The sequence below is a fragment of the Gorilla gorilla genome, chromosome 15, assembly GCF_029281585.2.
Source record: "Gorilla gorilla gorilla isolate KB3781 chromosome 15, NHGRI_mGorGor1-v2.1_pri, whole genome shotgun sequence".
Taxonomy (NCBI): domain Eukaryota; kingdom Metazoa; phylum Chordata; class Mammalia; order Primates; family Hominidae; genus Gorilla; species Gorilla gorilla.
The window spans coordinates 104,643,313-104,669,469 of record NC_073239.2 but is presented as its reverse complement, the minus strand read 5'-3'; the positions used below and the strand labels follow the sequence as shown (position 1 = coordinate 104,669,469).

Genomic DNA, 26,157 nt, shown 5'->3' with positions numbered 1-26,157 from the left:
CTGCCTGGTGGGATGGACCTTTAGCCTGACCATCACCTTGTTTTGTAAGCATTAAAAAAATAAAGAAAGAAAAAGGATGTGAAGCACTTAAAGAGACAACCACTTTCCTTTCTGGCATTTCTTTATTTTGCCCAAAGTTTCTTTTCAGTGGAATCATACTAAAAACTTCTTAATGTCAGAAGCATGAGGAAAGCACAACAATGAATACAAATTAAATGTTTATTTGGGAGCAAAACCTTGGGGAGTCAGATGATTTCAGAGGTTTTTCTTTTTTACTCCTCTACCATTCTCAAAAGGGACGCCGCCGATCCTCTTTACAGAAACACTGGGGAATACAGTGTAATTAATGTTTGTGCACTAGCTAGACCTGGCATTTGCAGCAGAACGTAAGGACAGCATTATTCAAGAAGTAGAACTGAGAGGTGACAGCCTGCTGGCAGCCCTCGCTCGCTCTCGGTGCCTCCTTGGCCTGGGCGCCCATTCTGGCGCGCTTAAGGAGCCCTTCAGCCCCCCCGCTGCACTGTGGGAGCCCTTCTCTGGGCTGGCCGAGGCCAGAGCCGGCTCCCTCGGCTTGCCGGGAGGTGTGGAGGGAGAGGCACGGGCGGGAACCAGGGCTGCGCGCAGCGCTTGTGGGCCAGCTAGAATTCCGGGTGGGCATGGGCTTGGCAGGCCCCGCACTCGGGGCGGCCGGCCGGCCCTGCCGGCCCCGGGTGGTGAGAGGCTTAGCACCCAGGCCAGCAGCTGCGGAGGGTGCGCCGGGTCCCCCAGCAGTGCTGGCCCACTGGCGCTGTGCTCAATTTCTCGCCGGGCCTTACTTAGCTGCCTCCCCCAGGGGCAGGGCTGGGGACCTGCAGCCCGCCATGCCTGAGTCTCCCCCCGTCCCCCCCATCCCCCTGCCATGGGTTCCTGCACGGCGGCCTGAGCCTCCCCTAGGAGTGCCGCCCCCTGCTCCACGGTGCCCGGTCCCATTGACTGCCCAACAGCTGAGAAGTGCGGGGCGCACGGCGCAGGACTGGCAGGCAGCTCCACCTGCGGCCCTGGTGCGAGATCCACTGGGTGAGGCCAGTTGGGCTCCTGAGTCTAGTGGGGACTTGGAGAAACTTTGTGTCTAGCTAAGGGATTGTGAGTGCACCAATTAGCACTCTGTGTCTAGCTCAAGGTTTGTGAACACACCAATCAGCACCCTGTGTCTAGCTCAGAGTTTGTGGATACACCAATGGACACTGTATCTAGCTAATCTAGTGGGGACGTGGAGAACTTCTGTGTCTAGCCCAGGGATTGTAAACGCACCAATCAGCACCCTGTCAAAACAGACCAATCAGCTCTCTGTAAAACAGACCAATCAGCTCTCTGTAAAACAGACCAATCAGCTCTCTGTAAAATGGACCAATCAACAGGATGTGGGTGGGGCCAGATAAGAGAATAAAAGCAGGCTGCCTGAGCCAGTTGTGTGCAACCTGCTCCGGTGCCCTTCCACGCTGTGGAGGGTTTGTTCTTTTTGTTCTTTGCATTAAATGCTGCTGCTGCTGCTCACTCTTTGGGTCCACACTGCCTTTATGAGCTGTAACACCACGAAGGTCTGCAGCTTCACTCCTGAAGCCAGTGAGATCACAAACCCACTGGGAGGAACAAGCAACTCCAGACGCGCCCCTTTAAGAGCTGTAACATTCACCAGGAAGGTCTGCAGCTTAGGGCGAGGCCACAAACCCCCCAGAAAGAAGAAACTCCGAACACATCCGAACATCAGAAGGAACAAACTCCGGACACGCCGCCTTTAAGAACTGAAACATTCACTGCGAGGGTGCGCGGCTTCATTCTTGAAGTCGGTGAGACCTAGAACCCACCAATTCCGGACACAGAACGAATCAACCAAGGGTGGAAAGGTGTGTGAAGCTAATGAAATAGCCATGGATGTTTATTTGGGAGCGAGTGCAGATCAACACTCTCCAACTATGCCTCTGGCCGCAGGGTCCCCTCCTTGCCAAGCAGGCTGGGTGCTGATATTTAGGCCTTTGAAGGAGGCCACAGAGAACTCACCTGTTGGAGCTTGAGAAAACAGGGCTGCTGGGTCAGGGGAAGTACTCGGAATCTCTGCTCTGTTGAATTCCTGTCAGCAGCCTCAGGTTATGGGTGAGCTTCCCACCACGAACAGGTAGACTCCGTAGCCACCTCTCTGGTTCCAAATTCTGGAACTAGAAGTTGAAAAATGACTTCTGCTGTTTTGGCATTTCCCCTGCTTTTTCTGGCTTAATTGGCTTTACTTTTCTGTTCTACCTTGTTGGGTTATGGGCTACACAGCTGCCCAAAGAAATGCTCTAATTGTGTTGAATCACAGCCCCAAATAACAACCACACAGCTTTTGTTTTAAAGTTCAAAGCTCTTTGGTATTTTTTTTTTTGGGGGGACGGAGTCTTGCTCTGTAGCCCAGGCGGGGGCGCAGTGGCGTGATCTCGGCTCACTGCAACTTCTGTCTCCCAGGTTCAAGTGATTCTCCTGGCTCAGCCTCCCAAGTAGCTGAGATTAGTCACGAGACATCATGCCTGGCTAAGTTTTTGCATTTTTAGTAGAGACAGAGTTTTACCGTGTTAGCCAGGATGGTCTCGATCTCCTGACCTCATGGTCCACCCGCTTCAGCCTCCCAAAGTGCTGGGATTACAGGCGTGAGCCACCGTGCCCGGCTGATACTCGTTTTTTTTTCACAGCCGGTGAGTGTCAAACCAGGAAAGCAAACCTGAGTCTGTCTGATTTCAAGACCACTGTCTTTCTGTGTCATCCAAACAATAATACCACCCTAAATTTCATTTGTACCGAGTTCTTTACAGACCCCTTCATCTTACAGACCTTACAACAGTGGTCAGTAAGAAAAGGCATTCAGAAAAACACTGTGATGGTCAAGGTACAGAGCTGGCTGGCACCAGAATCCGAACTCCAACCCACCTCTTCTGGCTAAGCCCAATGCTCGTTCCTTTGTACTCAGCTTCCCATTAGGGAGAGCGAAAGTATCTGCACGTCTGTGTGTGCAATAATTACATTTCCTCGAGTCAAATGTGTGAGTGTCCTAACCCTGAATCCTCCCGTTTGAGTCCGATGTCGTTAGACAAGTGAGGTGTCCTGATTGCAGAAGGGTCAGGATTTTTTGCTGAAGATGATATTCGATGTGATAGTCAGGGTATGCCTCCCCATGCAATTTATGAGTGCCTGAAAGAAGGAAGTGGGTGTTCTGCAAAAAATGCATAAAAGCTGGGAAGAGGGGCCCTTCCGTACGACTTGATAATAATGATAACTAACATTTATGGAGTTATTATGTGACAGGTAGTGGGATATGTGTGTGCGTGCGCGCGCGTGTGTGTGTAATTCCTCATTCTATCTTCAGCATGAACCTATGCAATGGGTACTATAATTTCCATTTTATAGGTGAGGACCTGATGATACTGAGGCTCAGGGAAGTTAAGTAACTGCCCAAATACACACAATACTAGAGACAATATTTGACTGCAGGTTTGTCTACCTGTGTGTTTTACTTATTAATACAAAGGCCCTTTTTATGTCTTTCTCTAGGCCGGAGGTGAAACTATTCTATGCTTGATGTGATGTATTTGTGGCTGATCATTCTTGACAATGTTCCCTGGTTATCTGACTACAGCCTGTGTTACCCTTATCAGAACTTTCTAACAGCTCCTCTTCTCCGCTCAGGAGATGAGGGGTAGAGAGGACTTAGGCTAAGTGGCAGGTGCACAACTTACACAATCACAGATAATCCTTCAACAACCATGTCGGGTCCAAGATTTGAAACTGTGTCATCCCAATCCTCAAGAAGGTCATTAGCATGACCCAGACTCCTGAATCCAACCATTAGATCAGTGCCTGAAACACACAGTAGGCACTCAATTGATATTTGTCACATGAATACAACAAACTCATTGTAATTTTTGACTTCTAATGAAGGGTTTGGGAGAGTAGGCATGGATGAGGGTCCCAGATATTTCCCACGTCTCTGATCACATCTTCACATGTTCCACCCTCTAGAGACACAGCTAGCCCCACCCCCACCTCCACCCCTTGTCTCTGTGGACAAGTTCTGCCCAGATCCCTGATCAGTGAGGTCTTCCAAGAACAATCTCTCTTCACACACAGACCTATTCCTTCTGTAAGGAACTCTGCAGCAGCTGCAAAGAGGGAGCATGTTTCTTCATATTGTCACCTATCTGTTGGTGTTATCTGCAGTATAGGGGCAGAGTTTCCTGAAATTGAAGAGAGAAGAGGACACTGAACTTAACTTTTCCCGCAGGTTTGCCAGGGAATATTTTCAGAGCAAACAGGAAGGAAGAGTAATGATAAATATTTCAAAGCTGGGATACAAGTTTTACAGCACCACGGCCTTACAAATGTACTAACACTGTTGCAAATCTGCTGCAGGAGTGCATTAAGGTGATTCATAAGAATAGAAAGTTCATCCTTGTCAGCCAGGCTTGAGCAGGACAGATGACCAGTGGACACACTATTACACCTGTTCTTAGTACTTTCAAAATTACAGCTGGCATTTATTTCTTAAAAAGTCATGGTGAAATAGATTAGATAGTTTACCTGTGCTATAAGATAGAAAAGTCCTTTGATTTTTTTAAATTACATAATTTTCTGTGGGTTTATAATAGATAAAGCATCCAGGAAAGGGAATGTTCTATTAAAGGGCATAAGAAGGCATTTGTTCTGGAGAATCAGCGCGATTTACTAACAGGCCATTGCTAGGGAGGCTTTTTCTATTAGGCTGCTTGTAGCTAGTACCCAAGGGATGAAAACAGATAATGCTATTTGCAACTCTCAATGCCAGGACCGATTAATTTCATAGTTTCTAAAATAAGTGAGAGAAGGCTGTTGGTCATGTAACTACCTAATGTTCATGAATGTTTTATGTGTGCGTGTGCATGTGTGTGTATGTGTGTGTGTTTCCTCTTTCCTTCTTGACCTTCCTTCACAGATTCTTTTTTTTTTTTTTTTTTTGAGGGTTTCGCTCTTGTTGCCCAGGCTGGAGTGCAATGGTGCGATAGTGGCTCACCGCAACCTCCACCTCCCGAGTTCAAGTGATTCTCCTGCTTCAGCCTCCCAAGTAGCTGAGATTACAGGCATGTGCCACCATGCCCTGCTAATTTTGTATTTTTAGTAGAGACAGTGTTTCTCCATGTTGATCAGGCTGGTCTCAAACTCCTGACCTCAGGTGATCCGCCTGCTTCGGCCTCCCAAAGTGCTGGGATTACAGGTGTGAGCCACTGCGCCCAGCCGCCCAGATTCTTTTTACAATCTGTTCCTTTTTTTTTTTTTTTGAGACAGAGTCTTGCATTGTCGCCCAAGCTGGAGTGCAGTGGCATCATCTCAGCTCACTGCAACCTCTGCCTCCCAGGTTCAAGCGATTCTCATGCCTCAGCCTCTGGAGTAGCTGGGATTACAGGCATGAGCCACCATATCTGGCTAATTTTTGTATTTTTAGTAGAGATGGGGTTTCACCATGTTGGCCAGGCTAGTCTTGAACTCCTGACCTCAAGTGATCCACCTGCCTCGGCCTCCCAAAGTGCTGGGATTACAGGCATGAGCCACCGTGCCCGGCCTCCTTTCTTTAATCTTGTTGGAACTTGGCTCAGAATCATACCTGCCTAGCTGGGTTAATGTATACTGTCCTACACCCTATACTGGCTTGCTAGGAAGGTCAAATGAAAGGAAGGTACAAACCCAAAGATTGATAGTACACAGGGGCAGTGAAGGTGAGGGAAATAGATCCACTCCTGCCCTGCCGGGGGGACGTCTTTATAGAATGTAGCTGTTTACCTAGTTTATTCTCCAGGTTTACTTGTACATATGGGTAAAGACTGCGGTATAATATTGCTTTTCCTAAAGACTGAGAATAAACTAGCCAACAAGACTTGACTGGTTAAATAATTTATAGTTTATTCATGCAGTAGAAAGCTGTACAATGTGGCTGGGCATGGTGGCTCATGCCTGTAATTCCCAGCACTTTGGGAGGCCAAGGCAGGTGGATCACTTCAGATCAGGAGTTTGAGACCAACCTGGCCAACATGGCAAAACCCCATCTCTACTAAAAAAAAAAATACAAAAATTAGACAGGCATGGTGGTGCACATATGTAATCCCAGCTACTTGGGAGGCTGAGGCAGGAGAATTGCTTGAACCCAGAAGGCGGAGGATGCAGTGAGCCGAGATGACGCCACTGCACTCCAGCCTGGGCAACAGAGCAAGACTCTGTCTGAAAAAAAAAAAACAAAAAAACCAAAAAACTGTACAATGGTCAAACAGAATGACATACATCTGTATATGCTGATTTGAAACAATTTTCAAGATATACTGTAAAGTAAAAATAGCAAGCTGTAGAACACTGTATATTGTTGGTTAACTTTTTGTGTTAGAAAAAAGTAAACATGAATCTCTTTCTCTACCTCTTTCTGTCTCCATCTATCCACCCTCTCTGTATATTGAATACATGTAGAAGAGTTCTTGAAGGAAAGCTGTATTAATTTGCTAGGGGTGCCATTAAGAAAATACCACTGACTGGGTAGTTTAGAAAACAGAAATGTCTTACAATTCTGGAGACTGGAAGTCCAAGGTCAAGACGGTTGATTTCATTCTGAGGCCCTCTCTGTGGCTTGCAGATGTGGCTACTTTCTCTCTGCGTCCCCACGTGTTTTCTCCTGTGGGAGCATGCATCAGATGTCTCTTTATATGTCTTAATCTCCTCTTTTATAAGGATGCCATTCATGTTAGATTAGGGCTCATCTCAATGTCTCCATTTTTACTTAATCATCCCTTTAAAGGCCCTGTCTTCAAATACAGTCATATTATGAGGAACTGGGGGCTAGGGTATTAGCATATAAATTTTGAGGGGAACTCAATTTAGCTCGCAACAGAGGCTTAAATACCATTTGCAGCAGTTATCTTTGAGGAGGGTGATTGTGAGCCCTAGATAGGAGGGAAATACATTTTTCATTGAGCATCTTTCTTTCTTTTTTTTTTTCCCCCCTTTTTCTTTTTGGGGATGGAGTCTCGCTCTGTCTCCCAGGCTGGAGTGCAGCAGTGTGATCTTGGCTCACTGCAACCTCCACTTCCCAAGTTCAAGCATTTCTCCTGCCTCAGCCTCCCGAGTAACTGGGATTACAGGCACCCGCCACCACACCTGGCTAATTTTGTATTTTTATTAGAGATGGGGTTTCACCATGTTGGCCTGGCTGGTCTCGAACTCCTGACCTCAAGTGATCTGCTGCCTTGGCTTCCCAAACTGCTGGGGTTACAGGTGTGAGTCACCATGCCTGGCCTCATTGTGCATCTTTTTAAAGGGTCTGACTAGGTCTCATTACTAATTTCACATTAATAATGAGTGATTTCAACACAATATATTTCCAAATAGTTCTCAGATTTCTTTGAACTTACCAATCCTGAGTGAACCCTCTTCATTACTGGGACTGTTGCACTATAATTAGTGGTATCTTCCCATTTTACAGAGGCATATGGCAAGTGATATACTCAGTGCTTAAATTTCTGGCAAATCATATTTGTCCTATTAAGAAAGTGAGTGCCCAAATCATATATGGGCCATTTTTCCCTTCTTAAACTCTTTCTTTTCTTATTACATTTATTTCTATTTATAAAATAGCTATTTCAATACATGCATCTTTGTATATACTTAATAATATTAGTTTAAATTCACTAGCTCCAGGTAGCATTCTCATTGTTACCTGGTGGCAATATACTTGTTTTCAAGTAAAATTGGGATGCTGTCAGAATATAGATGATATAAGTGCATGAAAAATTACTCCTTTTGTTTTCCTAAAAAATAACATACAAATACAAAAATTGTACTACAATCTTCTTGACTCCCACCTTCTGCCTTATAGTTGACAATTTGCTCATTTTATTAGTTTATTATTATTTCAGACATCTTCATCTTTTTTAATTTGGTGTATGGGTTACTGAGTAATACACATTTCATCATCATGACCATTTGCCATAATGTGTATTTATGTGTGTGTGCATGCGTATAATGTGTATTACATGTGCTTCCATAGTTGTCTGGTAGAATTTTATAATGTCAAATAAATAAGGTCAACCGGGGGCAAAAATATCTATATGTGCCAAAAATCTACATGGGTGACCGGTCCACTTTTAGTGGTAGTGTTCATGCCCCTCTTATTCCTTAGCACTCATGCCATGTGCTGAAGCTGGCTGGCTACCAGCCCCTGCCAACCTTTAGCTGTGGGCTTTGATCTGGGCACTGGGGTACACCCAGCCAGCAGGCAGAGGAAGCTGAAAGAGTGGCGTCTTCATGCTCTAGAGGCAGTTCTTGAGCAAAGGTAGGCAGGAAGTATTCATACCTCGGCTTCTTAGCTCTTCAACTGCAAAAACTCTGAAGTGCACCATGTACACCAGCCCCCAGGGTTTTCTGGTAGGATGAGCTTCAGCTGCTTAAGGTGGTAACTTGCTCAATGACACCCACTTTATTGATTTCCTTTCCTTCCCTGTCTCACTTCATTACCCCTTCCCTTAACAGTATCCTGGGATCACCTTTCAAATAAACTACAGTTAACCTTTGCTTAATACAGATTTGAACCGCATGGGTCCACTTTTTTATATGCAGATGTTTTCCAATAACAGTTACACTGAATGTGCCTGTCTCTCCTGCCTCTCCTACCTCCTTCTCCTCTTGTGCCTCTGCCACTCTGAGACAGCAAGACCAACCCCTCCTCTTCCTCTTCTTCCTCAGTCTACTCAACATAAGGACCATGAGGATAAAGATCTTTATGATGATCCACTTCCGCTTAATGACTAGTAAACGTATTTTCTCTTCCTTATGATTTTCTAATAACCTTTTCTCTAGCTTACTTTACTATAAGAATATAGTATATAATACATATAACATAGAAAGTATGTATTCATCAATCGTTTAGGTTATCAGTAAGGCTTCTGGTCAATAGTAAGCTATCAGTAGTTAAGTTTTTGGAGAGTCAAAAGTTATTTGCAGATTTTCCAGTGTGTGGGTGGTTGGTACCCCCACAAGCATCATTCAAAAGTCAACTATATTTCCATTCACATCCTTGTTATAGAATCTTTTTCCGGGGTACAAAAACCAAACCCCTACTATCTGCACTTTAAAATGCCCTCCCCACCACCAGCAAACAAATAACAGTGATAACAAATACAGTCCATTCCACTCTCTTGGCTTCTGCTTCATGCAAATCTTCACTTTTTTTTCCTGAAACAAAAATCTGTCATATCCAAAAAGAAAAATTTTTAAAGACGTGTCCTCGGTGATTTATGCTAGAAACCAAAGCAGGGGCATTTTTCATTCGTAAACCTTAATACTGTAGTAGGTCCATAGGCCACCCTGGAAGACACTGAGCCATCTGCTAGGAGTCCCAGCTTGAGTGGTGTCACATGCTGTTGTATTAAGAACTAACCTGGACATTTGCAGAGAAGGTCCTACCCAAAGCCAGGTTCTTATTCCAGCTCTTAGTGGCTTAATCCTTAACTGTAAATTTTTTCTTCTCTTCGAATCTGGCCTCCGAGTTAATGCTTTCTAAATGCAGCTTTTGTGATGTGAACTTTCTTCTATACCTCTGAAGGGATATTCAAGTAAAAGAGAAAAAAGGCCAAATCGGGTTTCCAAGTATATCTTTTCACGGTGATTTATTTCCCTGGGAAAGGCTTAAGCTCAAATGTCATTTCTGGTTCTCATTGCAGCCCCTCTTTGAGCCGAAGGACTAGAGGAACAAAAGACTCAGCCCCAAGGTTATCCGGTGAGTCCAGGTCTTGTGCCAGATTCAACTTCTGTTGCATGCCGCATTCTGCAAATGCTAGAGGCTGGTATTGTGTGCAAAAATTAAGCCATGGGACAGGCTAACGAAGGACACTTCCTCAGGGATTGTTGACTCGGGGGAGAGTGGGCAGGGGACAGCACCTGGGTTCCCACAGGACGCTGCCTAGGTGACCTGAGAAAGCTCCTGGCTACCTGAGTACCAGCTGCGAGGAAGCAGCTAAAGGCTCCTGTGAGTTTTTAAAATTTCCTTTCAATTATTGGATATTCTCCTTTGCTAGTGGATTCAGTGGCCACGCATTTGTCTGCCAAGCTTCTTATGTGATTATTAGAGGCGCGTTTCTCCAGAGAGCCTCACTCAATGGAGAGGTTTTGTTGGGAAAGACGACATTTAACGTGGAACCGGGGGGGTGGGGTCGGGAGGGGCTCTTTAGATAACATCCTGCCAGGAGCTGGCCAATGTGACTCAGAAGCTTCCTAACCTTGGGACTACACCTGGGGAAGAGTCCTCTCTTTTCTCTTTGCCTTTATCTTCAGATATTAGAATCTTTGTGCCCCAAGGGTTCTTTTTGGCTGAAAATGAACTGGACCTAAGATGCTTGCTGCATTGTAATGGCTGAAACACACACAAATGTAGCTATTGCCTCATGAGGTGGGGGTATGAGGGTGTGGTGGGTTTCGAGAAAGAATCAGAAATGCTTTGCTGTTTGAGGATTCTAAATCCAGATGCCTCACCTGCTCCTTCTACCCTGACTCTTGAGAATGTCTAAGTGTGAGTGAGTCTTACTGTGAAAGAAGGAAGGATGGGAGGGGAACTCTCATGCTGGCAAGGATGAATGGCCTCTGTCACCCCTTACGTCCTCTTGGTCTCTCTCCTGTTGTTCAGAAGCATGGGAAGGAGAGCAGGGTGTTCTCCCTCAGGAGTCCTGGGCCTGTTTGTTAATTTGCATCTAAGAGATGAGAGACATGGTCTCACAGGAGACACCTGGGTGGTTTTCCAGGACCCTACAGATTTGTGTCTTCATGATGGTGGCCTGTACTCTCCCACTTCTGTGTTCTTACACACTCTGCTGTTCTCTGTTTCTTGCTTTTCTATTTCTTTAATATGTATGTTTTGCTATAAAAATGAACCAGCAGAAGCTGGATGCTGTCGTTTGAATGTGTCTCCTAAAATTCATGCATTCGAAACTTAACCCCCAATGTGACAGTGTTGGAGCCTATTGAGAGGTGATTGATTGGGTTATGAGGCCTCTGCTTTCATGAATGGAATAATGTCATTATTGCAGGAGTGTGTTCGTTATCTTGAAAGTGGGCTTGTTATAAAAGCAAGCTCGGCCTTCTCTTGCTGTCTTGCACAATATCTTGCCCTTCCACCTTCCACCATGGAATGATGTATAAGAAGGCCCTTAACAGATGTGGCCCCTCTACCTTGGATTTATCTGTATAAAGAACTGTAAGAAATAGGTCTCAGTTCTTTATAAATGACCCAGTCTCAGGTATTCTATTGTAGCAACACAAAATGGACTAAGACAGCACATTAGCTCCAGTTTTGCCTCTGCAGATGGGTGGAGACCATACTGGGCTTCCTGTTCCATGAAAATACAGATGCCACAAAGGACAGCATGAACCGTCAGTTAAAAGGACCTGAGTTAGAGAATTAACCTGCAGATAGCACAGGTTTTCTGTTTTGACATTTTACCACAATGACCTTGGCATATTTCATGTTATCCAGGAAAAACAGGAGAGTCTAGTGTCAAGGGCATGGGCCTTGCCAGCTTCCTGATGGCTTTGGGCAAATAGTTAACTTCAGTTTTCTTATCAATAAGATAGGGCCAAAAATAATATTTCTCACTGGATTGTTGTGAGGAGTAAATGAGATGGCACAGATAAAGTACTTAGAGCAGTACTTGATACAGCTAACAGTCAATAAGTGTTAGCTAACGTTAGTATCTCTTGATTGAATTAATTCCTTTTTTATTTTTATTTTTTGAAATGGAGTCTTGCTCTGTCGCCCAGGGTGGAGTGCAGCAGCGTGATCTTGGCTCACTGCAACCTCCTCCTCCTGAGTTCAAGCAATTCTCCCTGCCTCAGCCTGCTGAGTAGCTAGGACTTACAGGCACCTGACACCATGCCTGGCTAGTTTTTGTATTTTTTAGCAGAGATGGGGTTTCGCCTTGTTGGCCAGGCTGGTCTTGAACTCCTGACCTCAAGTTATCTGCCCGCCTCAGCCTCCCAAAGTACTGGTAACAGGCGTGAGCCGCCGCACCCAGCCTGACTTAATTAATTCTTATAACAACTACACAAAGGGGATGTTTTGTCTCCTCCACTTCTCCACTGGGATGTCTAATGGGGCACCTCAGATTACCTTATCCTTATCCTCTCTCTATTCTTCCCTATCTCAGAAAAAATGATGACTCCATTTTCCCCCATTTTTTCCTTCACTTTTCTCCTTGTGTCCTATTTGGTGTTTGTCTCTCATACTCTCACCCCCAATCCATCAGCAAAATCTTATTGGCTTTACCTTCAAAATACATCCCGAACCATCCACCTCCACCTCCACTCTCTAGTCCTAGACTGTCAGAATGGCTTCCTGACTGTTCTCCCCACCTCTACCTTGTCACACCCTCTCCCAAGTTTATTCTCAATAAAGTCAGTTAAAACTCTTCCATCCCATTTCAGAGTTAAATGCATAGTTCTTATCATGAGCTAAGAGTCCTGTGCATATGCTCCCCACTTAATAAAACATACCCGTGATTTGCCTCTCTGATGTCATGTCCTGTTACTCTGCCTGGCCCACTCTTCTCCAGCCACTGCACTGGCTTCTAGCTCCTCCTCAAACACACCAAGGACTCAGTTGCAATTGTCCCCTTGCCTGCATGACTTACCATGTGATACTCTCTCATCTCTAAGAAGACTTTGCTCTAATGCCTTCTTTCCAGTGAGACCCCCTTTGACCACCTTATTTACAATTTACCACTTTCTGCTCTTCAGCTCCTTTAGTTCACTTCTCTACATAGCATTTAGCACCATCTGACATACTTTGTCTGTTTATTTCTGTCTCCCCAGCTGGGACAAAAGCTCAAGGAGGTGCTGTGGGGTGGAAAGGGAGCATAGAGAGGGAAGAATTTCTGTGTGTTTTGTTCACTGCTATATCCCCAGCACCTGGAATAGTGCCTGCAAAATAGTAGGTGCTCAGTAAAGAGATATTGAATAAATGACTTAATTGATTTCCCTTTTTATAAGTGAGAAAACTGGATCTCAGTGAACTAATGCAACCCGTACTGCTGAGCATCATTGGACATCACTAGGCAGTATAAGAATTAAGGCATGGCTGGGCAAGTGAGGGGCATATCTGAAGGCTCCTCTGTTTAACTTTAAATTCTGGTCTTTTCACAGGATTTTATGCCATTTGTCACTGTGAGATATGTGTGTGTGTGTGTGTATATTTATATATCTTATATGCATATATCTATGTGTGTGTATACTATGTATATATCTTATATACATATATGTTTATAATACTGATATATATATCAGTATTTTTTCCACTGTATTATGTACATGTATATGATCTATATGTGTATATAATACTGATATATATATCTCAGTATTCTTATTTTTTCCACTGCCTCTATAGTGAAAGAAAGGAGTATGAGGGACAGAATTGTATCCCTGCCAAATTCATATGTTGAAGCGTTAACCCTCAATGTGATTGTATTTGGAGACAGAGCCTTTAAGGAGGTGATTAAGGTTAAATGAGGTCATAAGTTGGGGCCCCAATCCAATAGGGCTGGTGTCCTTAAGAGGGAGATATACCAGGAAGGTGCTTGCATAGGGGGAAGGTCATGTGGGAACACAAGGAAGAGGCTGCCATCTTTAAGACAAAGAAAGAAGCCCCAGGAGAAACAAATTCTGCAAGTACCTTGATTTTGGACTTCCAGCCTCCAGAACTGTGAGAAAATAATTTTTTGTTGTTTAAGCCACCCAGTCTGTGGTACTTTGTTATGGCAGTCTGGGCTAAGACAGAGAAGCAGTGAATTTGAGTGTCCAGTATGTGCTTAAAAGAAAAGGGTGAACCTGGAAAAAACAGCATTGGAATTCAATGATCAAGGAGAAGCACGTGCTAGTAGCTCTAGTCAATAGGAAGAGTGTTGGGCTAATGCATCAAAAATGCATATTTGTGGAATCTATATACAAGTGAGATAGAAAGGGTGGGAAGGTAACCTGCAAGCTGTCACTCCCTAGTTGTCACATATATCTTCTTTAAAGCATGACTTGGGAAATGGGCAACATCTGACGAAAATCCAGTTGGCTTTCTATCATGTCCATGTGTCCTGTATCTCTGATTCATGACCCCTGTCCTTTCAAATGCAAGGTGGCAGACTGTGGGCTCTTTTCCAGGGCACCTATAATGCAGTCAATGTGGTCTTTTCTGAAAGAGAATATTTATTGTTTTAACAGCTGTACTTCTACTTTCTTGAAAAAAAAAAAAAAAAACCTGCATCCATGAATGACTTGCAGAGATTGGAAAATGTAGCTTTGAAATTCCCAATTTAAAAAAATCCTATAGGTTTTACAAAACTGCCCTCGAACCGCAGGATTTTTCCATTATTCTAACTTCCTCTTTTTTTTTCCTGGAAGGATTGAGAAACCAATAGTAGTTTTCAGCAGCCAGAGTTTAGCTGGGATTTTAGTCCAAATTGTGCTTGTTTATGGCAATTCCAGCAAGAACCGGCCTTCTTTGGATACCTGCTTATCTAGAGAGAGCCAGTACCTGTGGGATTCAGGACTCTTTGCAAATTCTCATTTAATTTTCTCTAAGGTATTTGTCTTCAAAGAAAGATTTGCTTTCGACGGGCTGCTGATGATATTGCGGTGCTAAGCTCCATGGGTTATTTGTTTTTGAGACTGTAAATAAAGTACTAACATTATTATGACACAATTACCAGTAAGTAATCATCCCATTGCCATAAACATGTCCCTTTCAAAATATTAGAAATTAATATTCATGCTTTCCTTGAATCCACCATTCTGAGCTAATGTGTGCCTACATAGTTTATCAAAATGCACATTTTTTTCCAATGAAAGGAAGAACTATTGTTCACATCTCCATCGTGAAGTATGGAAAGTCTCTTCTGACTGTAGCATTCGTTGATTTGAAAGCTAATTTCTCTGTTACGATGCAGCCACCAGCAATGAACTGTGTGATACCAGGTAAAGCATCTCTGTTTTCTTTGAGTAGTTTTGTTCAGAAAGCCATTTAATCATTCCATCTTGGCAGTAGTTGAGAAATCATGCCGACCACTTGATCACATGTAATAGTAATATATAATGGCAATTGTATATATACTTTTATGAGCTGATGGTTTAGTCAATGTTAAGGGGAGATCTTGAAATCTCACTGTGAAAAAGTAACTGCAGGCTCCTCTCCCCAAACTTCGTGAATCTACTAAAAGAAAAGTAGCTCCCAACATGCTATGATTCAGAAACTTGAAATTTACAAAAGTGATTGTATAGAGAAATATGGACTAAAAATAATTATGGGATAAATCAATAGATTTTAAAATTGAATGTAAGTGGGTTTAATTGTATTGTGTATAAAGCATCTGATGATGACAACACTGTTTTCTGTTCACCCAACAGGTTATATCAAAGGTGATAAAAATATTTTATATTAAGCCAAACCTCAATTCACTCACATTAAGGAAGTGATTTTGAAGTCCTCAACTGACTTTTATGTAACAAATGCATATCTAAAAATATTTAAACATCACTGGTATTCTGGTAAATGTTTAACAACCCGCTTTTCCAAGACGAACTTATAGAAGCCCTAATTTATAGCTTATTTAAATTTCTGTGGTGTAGATATTCACACCATGGCTGATTTCAAGCTACCAGCTCCCAGCCCGGAATGCAGAGTTGGGAATGAAGTGTACTCAATTGGCTCTTGTGAGCAAGTACTAGGTGCAGAGCACTGGTTATACAACAAAATTTTGGGGAGGGAAATATTTTCAATGGATCGCATGCCTTTAAAATTAATAGAACTAAACTAAAACATAACACAGGTTATTATGATGTTATATTAAGGGCCAGCTAAAAAAAGGGAGTTGAAGTTCTAGTTCAAACACTGTTACTTATTATGTAACCTTGAGGTGCCAACTGATTGTCTTTGGAGGCAGTAAGACTTTGTGAGAACTTTGTGAGAAGTGCATGGTATTTGGCATCACGCAGGACTGGGTTTGAATCTGACCTCTGCCACTTAATAGCATGAGTCTGTGGATAAGACATTTAATACCTCTCAGCTCCAGTTTTTTCATTTGTGAATGGGGATGCTGAAAGTCACTGTCCTGAGGATTAGTTATAAAGCATATAGTCTTGGCACATGGTGGTTGTTCAATGTTATAATTATTTGAGCCTACTTTTTCATAATTTATTTGGAATGGTTGGATTACATTTTGTCTTATGTTCCTTTTCAATATCTAAATCTCTGAAAGATGTTCATTTCAATTATTTAGATTCAATTAGACAAAATATGCTAAAATCATTTTTTAAGAAGACATTTAAGAAGTGCTTAATCAATATTTGTCAAGTGAATGGATTCCTGAGATTTATATTATCACTTGTTTTCTTCAAGCTAGAAATCTGTGAAAGATACCTTTTACTCTTTTTATAAAATCATCTTCCGTATCCAATATATTACCAAGTATTGACGATTATCATCTCCTAAGTATATATTTTAAAATCTCTCCCTCCCTCTTTATCTGTCTGTACTCTCTTGGTTTACTCTATCATCAGATCCTAATCAGTTCTCTGCTTCCTGTCTTGAACAGCTCAAAACCATCATCAACAAAATTGTTAGTCACCACTCCAACATTCTAAGTTTTTTAAGGACAAAGATTTTCTTTTGCTTATTTTCATACTCTTAAAGTTCCATATAACTGCTGGCACAAAATAGATGCTCCATAAATGTTTATTTTGAATGTATAAATGAATGAACCAACTTTTTGGAAAGTAATTGACATAGTTTTCTGTGTTGGAAATCACTTTCCAGAGTGATATCACCCATATTTCCTTATGTGTTTCCTCACATGCCATCATCCTTGGTGACTTCAAAATCCATGCTGCAGATTGTCCTGTGCTGAAGGCCTCCCATTTCAGGGCTACATACCGGTCTAGACATTTCGTGGCACTACTCTTCCTATGTGAGGCAGAGCATGGTATGGCCCAGCCTGTTCTCGCCCTATCTGTTTCTTTCCTGCATTAACCTACCTGAGATGCCCTTTCTCTCCCTTGGGCCTTCTTCCACCGAGGTTAGACTCTTTCCAATCTGAGGTTACCAATAGAGTAATTAGAATTGAGTTCCCTGAGTTAGTGGATGTTTGGCTAAGCTTCACAGAATCAAGGTTGAACACACTGAGACTTTATGTGACCCCAACTGTCAGGAGTGGATTTGCATGGGCCTGAATGAAAGCCATCGTGCAAAGATAGCATTGAAATAGGTGCTTCCATTGCTTATCCTTAGATGGTATCTTCCAGCTTGTTGAAATCATGCTGTAAGAAGGTGAACATCCCAGTAGAATCGGAGTAAGAAATAAGCCTAAGTGAGAAATTGACAGCACATTTAACAATTGTTCATTTCTTCCAAATTCTGACCATCCAGAATTGTTACAATTGAGGTTTTTTTTTTTTGGTTGATTTTCTTCACACACAGTCACATACATTAACATTCTTCCTTCAATTTTTGAAATTTCATCTAGTACAAGAATTTGGCCATTTTTAATATCAAACTTATCAGGGTGTTGTATCAGACTTACGAACTTGAACTTCAGGGTCAGACACCCATGGTTTGAGTTTGGGCTCTGCCACTTAGTTGAGTCATCTGGAGTAAATCAGGTAACTTCTCTCAGCCTCAGTTACCTTACTTAATATCTACCTTGTGGATTCTTGAAGGTCTTTCTTGGTGACATAACATGTATATCTTCCATCACAGCCTCTGTATCCAATTGATGCTCAATAAATATTAGCTTGTTTGATCTTCTCAGTGAAATGTGGGCACTCCATTTTTATTGCCTGAGACTTGTCTTCATTTTTCCCCACTTTCAGCCCTCAGTAAAATTTTCCTTCCTGTCATTCTGTAGCCCTTATGTGATTCATAACCTTAAGACTATTATAGGCACCACGGGATATATTTCTTTGTTTTGGACTGTGCATGTGTGTCTGTGTCAGTGTGTTTGTGCTTATATACCTTCTCTTCTCAATCAGACTTTGGAAATCCTGTTTTATTTATTTCAGTATTGCCCTTACAATGATTCATCAAAAAACCCAGTGATTTTCTTATACAAAGTACATGCTAATGTGATTTTTGATTGACTTTAAACTTCAGAGTGAACTGGGAGGTGAGGGATTAACATTTTAACTCTAGCATATCTTTAAATATAACTATCTACACTAGATCACGCTCACCTGATAGGAAAAAAGGACTAGATCAACTACTCATAAGAGTCTTTTCCAACTCTTATTCTGTTTCTAGAAATTATACTATATCAAACTGAGAATATTCTATTTTAATTTAATTCTTCATTTCACATCCCTGTGCCAAGCATCATCCAATTATAGTACAAGTTCTATGTGGCAAAAAGATATAAGCACAATGACCAAGGCAAATGGCACACCCCTCATATCTTTTGCCACACCTTTATACCCTATATATGCCTTTTGTATTTGGAAACAAATTACTGCTACCAGGAAAATAACTAAAAAGACCCACAATAACATGATGCTGTAATCAGCTGATGTACCTATATTTCAGAATAAATATTTGCTAATACAGGACACCATAATCTTCAGGAGCTGTGGAGAAAGATACAGTCACCTTCCTTTCCTTCAATTTGACATTTTCTTGATCAGATCTGACATTGCAGGATCTCAGATCCAACATATTGTAGGAAGGGTTTGGCACCCTCAACTAGAATAGGCAGAAGAAGGGAGCTGGCATCTGAAATATCTTTCTATGATTATACAAGGTATGGCAGGATCTGAGCTTCTGTATGCAAGCCAAATGAAATTATTAAGGCTAACCTTCTCACTCAGCACTTAATAGGTAATCAATTTTCACTAACAACAGTGGAGGGTAGAAATCAAGAAGGGAATGATAATGCTCTTCCTTACATTTGCAAAGGGCTTTAGAGTATGTAAAATGATTTTACATGAAATAATTCATTTCGTTTTCATAGCAACATAAAATTGGCCAGAACACACATGCATGCATACTATATATCAACCTGTGTGATAAGCACTGGGGACAGAGTGGTGGAAAAGGCAGAAAAGGTTTTGCTGACTTATTTTTAGCAGTGAGGAAACAGATGCATTAGGAGGTCCTGGGTGATACACAAGGTCACAAGAGAAAATATGAGTTTGGAACCTAGTACAGTGGGCTGAGTCATGGTCCATAAGTATGGATGCCTGGTAAATGGAGATTACTTTCTACTACTACTCAACTTTGAGATGAAGCTTCCATCTGAGTGGGCTGGGAGGAGATACTTAATATCAGGCATTTTGCTCTGTTTCTCTTTCTGATTCATGCAAAAGTTCTGGAGATCTTAGGTAGTTCCACGGCATTGTGGATGGACCTCTACCTCTGTTCACTTGTCATCTTTTCACAGAGGTTTCTGTGTGGTAATACTACCAGTGCTGTTGTCTGCATAGAGACATCAGGAAGGCAATGTTATTCTGGGACCTCTAGCCTTTATCCTTTGATGTCAGCAACCAGCATGAAAAGTTTTTCATCCCCACTCAACATCCTGCTTTCAGGGAAAGCATTATCTCATGTTTCTTCAACATGCCTTTTCTATGTTTTCACTCATATTTTCACTCTCAGCCTTGAGGATTTGTACACAAAAGTCAGGGTGTCCATGGTGTGCCTTGCTTCATTCTTCTGCTGGGACCAAGAACATAGAGCCAAGCACCTCTCTGAATGAGAGGAAGGGGAAGGAACAAATGATTGGAGAAATAGCCATACGTTATTATATCAAAGTAATTTAATGACACAAGATAGAAAGAGTGGAAATAGATGAGGTGGAAATAGTACCTGGTGGAAATAGATCAACCTGCGATTACCCTATCTGCCTACAATTAGGACTACAAATGCAAAGAAGCCTGAAAATGGCCCTGAAAGGCCATTGACCCTCTTCATGCAGTGGCAAAGAGAGAACACCTAAAACTCCAAACTCAGCTCCCCTACAAGACAACTCAATATTAGGAAAAGGTTAGCATTAGAGAAAGAATTCAAAGTGATTAATGGGATGGAAGCCCTGCCTTATGGTTTGAAATTGAAATAATAAAATGTGCATAGGTTCTCCAACCAATTATTAACTGGGAAAGATGAGAAGTATCAGCAATTCAGAGTAAAGGGTGAAATGAAATAAGTAAAGGGAAACTATATGGGAACACAACTGGAAATCTTTCTCACAAGTGAAAACTTCTAGCTTTTGGAATTATTTTCTTTTAGAGGGAAGGAAGGTCAGTTGGGCAAAAGTTTTATTAACAGTGATAATTAACATTATGTGCACATCCCCAGATTTCACCAGCCTGCGGGGACACTTGGGGACATATTAATAGTAATGTACTCATCGTAGTGTCTCAGCTGTTCGATGGAAGGGCCAGCTGTTCCACTGGAAGGGCTCAGCCTCTTTCTATGACTTTCTCTTAATTAGTTATGAGAATTTATAGGGAGAGAATTTTTATATAAATTCCTGAAAGGTTGACTATGCACTTGGCTTCAGTTCCTTTTGTTCCATTTTCTCCTTAATCTAGTTCACTCAAGAGTTGTCCTGACAACTTGTGGATGGTCACCAACTACATTCACGTGGCTCCATTAAGGGGTTAATTCTCAGCGCTCAAGATTCCTCGACATGTCAGCAGCACTTGTTACAGTATATCTTCCCTCCCATTGAAAGGTCTTCGTGGGGCCTCCAGGATATGGCACCTCTTGGTTTTCCTCCTATCCCACTGGTTGCTCCTTCTCAGTCTTTGCTGGTTTCTCTTCATCTTGAGCTCCTCATAGGGCAGTGTTTTATCGTTCTGCCCAAAGACCAATTCTCTATTTATTCTCACTCCCATATCCATTGCATTAAAATCTCATGGCTTTGAATACCATCTGTAAGCTGGTGATTCTCCAGATTTAGAGCTTCGGGTGAGACTTGTCTCTGAACACTCTGGACATGCATATCTGTCTCTTTCAAATCACAACCTGGGTATCTAATAGGCACCAGAAGCTTTACATGTTAAAAAATGAATTTCTGAGCTCTGCACACCATGCCTTCTGCTTGCCTGCGAGACACACACATGCACACACACACACCCCTATGCTCCTCCTGGGACATTTCCTAACGCCTTAAACAGCTACTCCACCTTTTTAGTTGTTCAGATGAAATTCCATGGAGTCATCCTTTATTCTTTTTTTTTTTTTAATACTCCATATCCAATATGACCAGCAAATCTTCTTGGCTGTACCCTCAAAATACATCTGAAACTTGACCATTACTTGTTCTTTGGGAGTGTCTCAACCACCTTCCTCTCCCGACTGGGATATTGCTACAGCCTCCTCACTGTGTCCTTACTTCAACATTTCTCCGTATATTGTCTACTCTCAACCCAACAACTAAAATGTCTCTTTAAAACATAAGTCAGAACATCCTTTTGCTTCAGATTTACTAATACCTTCCCATCTCACTCAGCGTCAAAGCCAATGTTCTACAGGACTCAGTGGGATCTGACCCCAACTTCCTCTTCTAATTCTTTCCCCTCACTCTCTCTGTTACCATCATGATGGCTGCTTTATTTTTCCAAGAATCAACAGGCATGCTCCACCTTCCAGGCCTCTGTATCTGCTATTCTCTCTACTTGGGTGGCTCTCCCCGAGACATTGGCATGGCTTCCTCCTTCACATCTTTCAGAGTTCTGCTCCAACTTCACTATCTCAGTGAATCCTTCCAACAATAACCTATTTAAATTCCATTCAGCTTCCGCCACTACCCATTTTCCTCCCTTGCTTTATTTTTCTTCACATACATATCATGATATGGCATATGATCTATTTGTTTAGTTGTTTGATGCTTCTGTTAGACTAGAAGCTCTGTGAGGGCAAGTGGGATGTGTGTGTGTGTGTGTGTGTGTACATGTATCCTTTGCTCACTGCTTGGCTCATAGTAAGGTTTCAATGAATATTTGCTAAAGAATGAAATGGTGAATATGTCTTGGAACATGTCTCATTGTAGTCCTCTGCTCCTGACTCCTCATTGACACCATGCACCCCCAGCTTCCCCATCAAGTTCAGTTGGATAGAGCAGTCTTTCTGACTGTTCACATTGGGATGCTGAGAGAACAACTCTGCTGGCAGCTCTGTGGTAGAATGGGCTAGATTGTGGGGTTGGTGGGGAGAAGTTTAGACAAACTATTCCACCCATAGCCCTTCTTATCCTCTGTTCTTCAAATGCTTTTGTGAAGAGTTCCTTCAATGGCAGGCTTCAACTTCTTCCTCTTTTCAATGGATTCAAAACCAGCCCAGAGCCAAGTTTATCCCTTTCACCGTTTGGAGCACCTGAGCCCAAAATGCCTTTTTCTCTACCAATAAGAAGAAAGTGAAGCTTTCATGCCTACCGAGTCAAGTTACAAACCTCCTGGAGAGGTTGACATGCCTCAATGGCACAGGGTCTAAATCTGAATTCTGTTGGGTCACTCGTAAGAGTTGTATCTGGACCAGCCAGATGGGATGGCACACGTGAGGTGGGGGCTGAGCTAGAAATTCATCTCTATTACTTCCAAGGAGGCAGTGCCTCCAGTGCAAGCTTTTCCCTCAGGGCATCTGAGTTTATTGGAGAAAAAGGGGCTTGTGCATCTGCTTTCCTTTCATTCCCTCTGTCTGCTCCTTGCTCCTATCATCAGAAGATGGCAGCAGAGATTGCTCTTACCACCGCTGCTCCTGTCTCCCTATCTGCCCAGCAGGACGCAAATGCTCACCAGTGAATGCAGGGCAAAGTCCTTTCCAAAAACATATTGATTTCATTCCAGGAAGATAAATTCATAAACTGTACAACTGTATTCATCAGTTCATTTTGGGGGAATGTGATATAGGAGTTGCGCAAAAATAAAATTGCCAGTAGCAGGCATCATCCGTATCTCTTCCATATGCATGGGCTGTGATGCTCACAAGATGGGGAATTGCTACTGAATCTGACAGCTGCCTTCCAAGTATCCTTGCTTAACCCATAACCACTGTGTGGAACCAGTCCAGGGCTCTTACTGAGCCTTTTTTCACGTAAACCACGTAGTCTAAGCCTCTGACTGGCCTGAAAAGCCCACATCTCTCAGTTCATTTTTTTTCATTCTGGCCCTCAGCCTTGTCATGTATCTTGGTCATGAAGCTGAAGGCACCCATTCTTGCTAGATTCTACCTCGAGACATAAAGGTGAATGTGCATGTCTGTGTGTGTGTATACTTGCGTGTGTGTGTGTGTGTGTGTGTGTGTATTTGGGACTATGAAGTGGTGACCTATTCTTTTTAATCCCTGGAAAAAAAGAAATACTCTGAATTTTTGTCTGTTTCATTTTCCCTCTATCATTCCCATACTTATTATCCAAAAGGCATTCAAATTTTGCAAAGCTGCTACTCATACGTTTACAAAACATCCTCATGACAAGGTAATAGGAGATATAAAATACTGTTTTTAAACTGGTATCAATTCAAGTGCAACCTGGCTAAATTTACTTAAAATTTGGATGTTATTATGCCACATATAAAGAAGGAAGGCAGTTGTAGGCTTGGTAATGCAGCAGCTTCCTGATATCTGGGCTCTGGCTAGCTTTCTCCTATACTTTTGTCTTTCCCCTCCTGGCTATAAGATGGCTGCCATAATTCCAAGTATTGCCACTTTAAACTCTAACGTCCAAAAAGAAATATAAAGTCTTACAATGTTATTGTTTTTCTATTTATCAGGAAATGAGGATCTTTTCTAAATGTCCTAGATTTCCTTCCAGGTCCCATTGGCCAGAACTGGGTCATCAGACCATCCCTAAATCAATCACTAGAATATAGGAATAACTTACATGGGTAGAATTATATCAATTATGGTCCTTAAACTTGTGTTGGATCCCTTGAACATTCTGGTGTTCATATCTAAACAATATTAGGTTTCTTTTTAGCAAGAAAAGAGTATAAAATAGCTGTTGGATAAGCAAATAGCATGATATATGAAACTAGCACTAACTCAAAAGGACATGGCTGCAGCATGGGGGCCCTGTTCGACAGAGTCCCTAAAGAATAGTACAAAAAGAAATCCCCTCCATGGGCAGGACTTTGAGCCATGCATGTCTTTTATTCACTTTGCCTCTAAGCAGAGATGACCAGTGGTATTATACAACTATAGAGATTCCTGAGCAGTGGGTGATGGTTTGGCTAGAGGTCAAGAACTTGGAAGGAACAAGGTTGGAACTTCAGTAACAAGGAGGTCTGGGGAAGAGATATCTGAATGGACCTCTCAGAATAGGCACAGAGTGTGATTGTTTCTTTACCCAAGTGAATACTAAAGCAAAGGATAATTGTTGAATAGGAGGCTTTCCACAATCACAGCATGAGTGCTGAAGCTGCCAGCCGGAGAGACTAACACTGAGCTCCTGATGTGTCTCTGTTTCTTGGAAGACTATCATTGAAGAGGCAGCAATTTATCTGCCTTACAATGCTTCTGCCAGCATGACCATGTGTGGATTCTTGAAATGCCTCATTTAACATAATGATATTCCATATAACATCTCTTCTGACTAGGAACTCACATTAGAATGAAAGAAGTATGGCAATGGGTTCATAGTCATGGAATTCATTAGTTATATACATACTTCATCACTCGAAAGAATTTGACCTAATATAGCAATAGAATGGGCAGTTGAACACTTGCTTATAACGTTGTTGGATAAAAGCACATTTCAGGACTGGGGTAACACCCTCCAAGATGCAGAATATGCTCTGAGCCAATATGTAATACATAATAGCCATTTTTTTTTCACAGGCAGACTAATGAGTCTGGGAGCCAAAAGGAATATGTGATAGTGACTTTTATCACTGTTCCCCCGCCAACCAGGATCCAATAACAAAGCTTTGCCTTCATTCGTGCAACTTGGGGTCTGCTACTTTGGAGGTCTTAGTCCTCAAAAGAAGATCCCCTTCTCCAGAGATAGAATAATAATTTCATTAAGTTGGAACCGGAGACTGCCTCTTGGCCCTTTGGGCTACTCATACCAGTGAACACGAGGCAAAGAGGAGATTACTACCCTGCACTTGCTGAAATGATGATCCTGATTATGAGGTGGAATCAGGATTGCCACAGTATGATTACTCAGGTATTAGGATTGCCACTGTATGATAGAAACAGGAAGGAGTGTGCCTGAGGATGCTCTGGAGTACATCTTAATGCTCTCATTCCCAGTGTTAAAAGTTAATGGAAAACTGTGGCAACCTAGTGCAGGTATAGATCCTGAAGGAATAGGAGCTCAAGTCACCTTGACAGGTAGAGCAGCATGACTTACTGAGGTGCCGAGTAAGGGCAAAGGGAATATGGAATGGGCAGTGAAAGAAGTGACTTAGAAAACCTATTTAAGGCCATGTGACCAACTGCATAAATAAACACTGTGGTAGTTGTACTTATTTTCTTAGTAGCTTGATACCTGCTTTGATATATTTGAATTTATTAAATAATTCCTTTTTCCCTTTTTCCATTGTCATATTGTCAAATATAAAGTGACTTATTTGTAATTGACCCATGATTTGGTATTTAAGTTATAAAACATCAGAAAGGTATTGTGGCTGAAGTAGAAAAGGAATAAATATTATTCAGAGATGGATTAATTGGCTTAAGAATGTAGTGTCTCCTCTTTGGGGAACGGGATGTAAGCATCTTCAGTTTTACCATGAGTAGTTGTAAAGCAGAAGTTATCACTTTTATCCAGATATTAAATATGGATAAAAGTGGTTTGTATGGATGCTGAGAAAACAAAGGGGAGAACTGTGCTTGACTATCTGTTGTCAACTCAGCCACAACCTGCATCCCAGCTATTCTGTCTCTTCTGTGCCAGAGAAAAGAAGCTTGAAACTAAGTTTCTCTTCAGTGTAGTTCTAGGTCAGAGTTTTCCAATGAGAAAGTCATACAAGCTTTGCTAGGCAGAATGTGAGGAGAGGCCATTACGCTTCTGTGACAGTTGCTGTCCATATACATAGCAATTTATAGGAACTTTGCAGCAAGCTCTTGGAAACAACTCTGTTTGTTGCTGTAGACTGAAAAGTTGGTGGGAGCTTCCAGAT

General features: G+C 42.2%; 1 long non-coding RNA gene across 1 annotated transcript in view; it reads left to right on the top strand.

Annotated features, from left to right (window-relative positions):
* Positions 1-1,450: 1,450 nt before the first annotated feature.
* Positions 1,451-26,157, top strand: part of LOC129526585 (uncharacterized) — a 332,112-nt gene continuing 307,405 nt past the window's right edge. Inside the window, exons 1-2 of the long non-coding RNA XR_008671252.2 lie at positions 1,451-1,883; positions 9,738-9,793. This is a non-coding gene — a long non-coding RNA (uncharacterized lncRNA). The remainder of the gene's footprint in view (positions 1,884-9,737; positions 9,794-26,157) is intronic.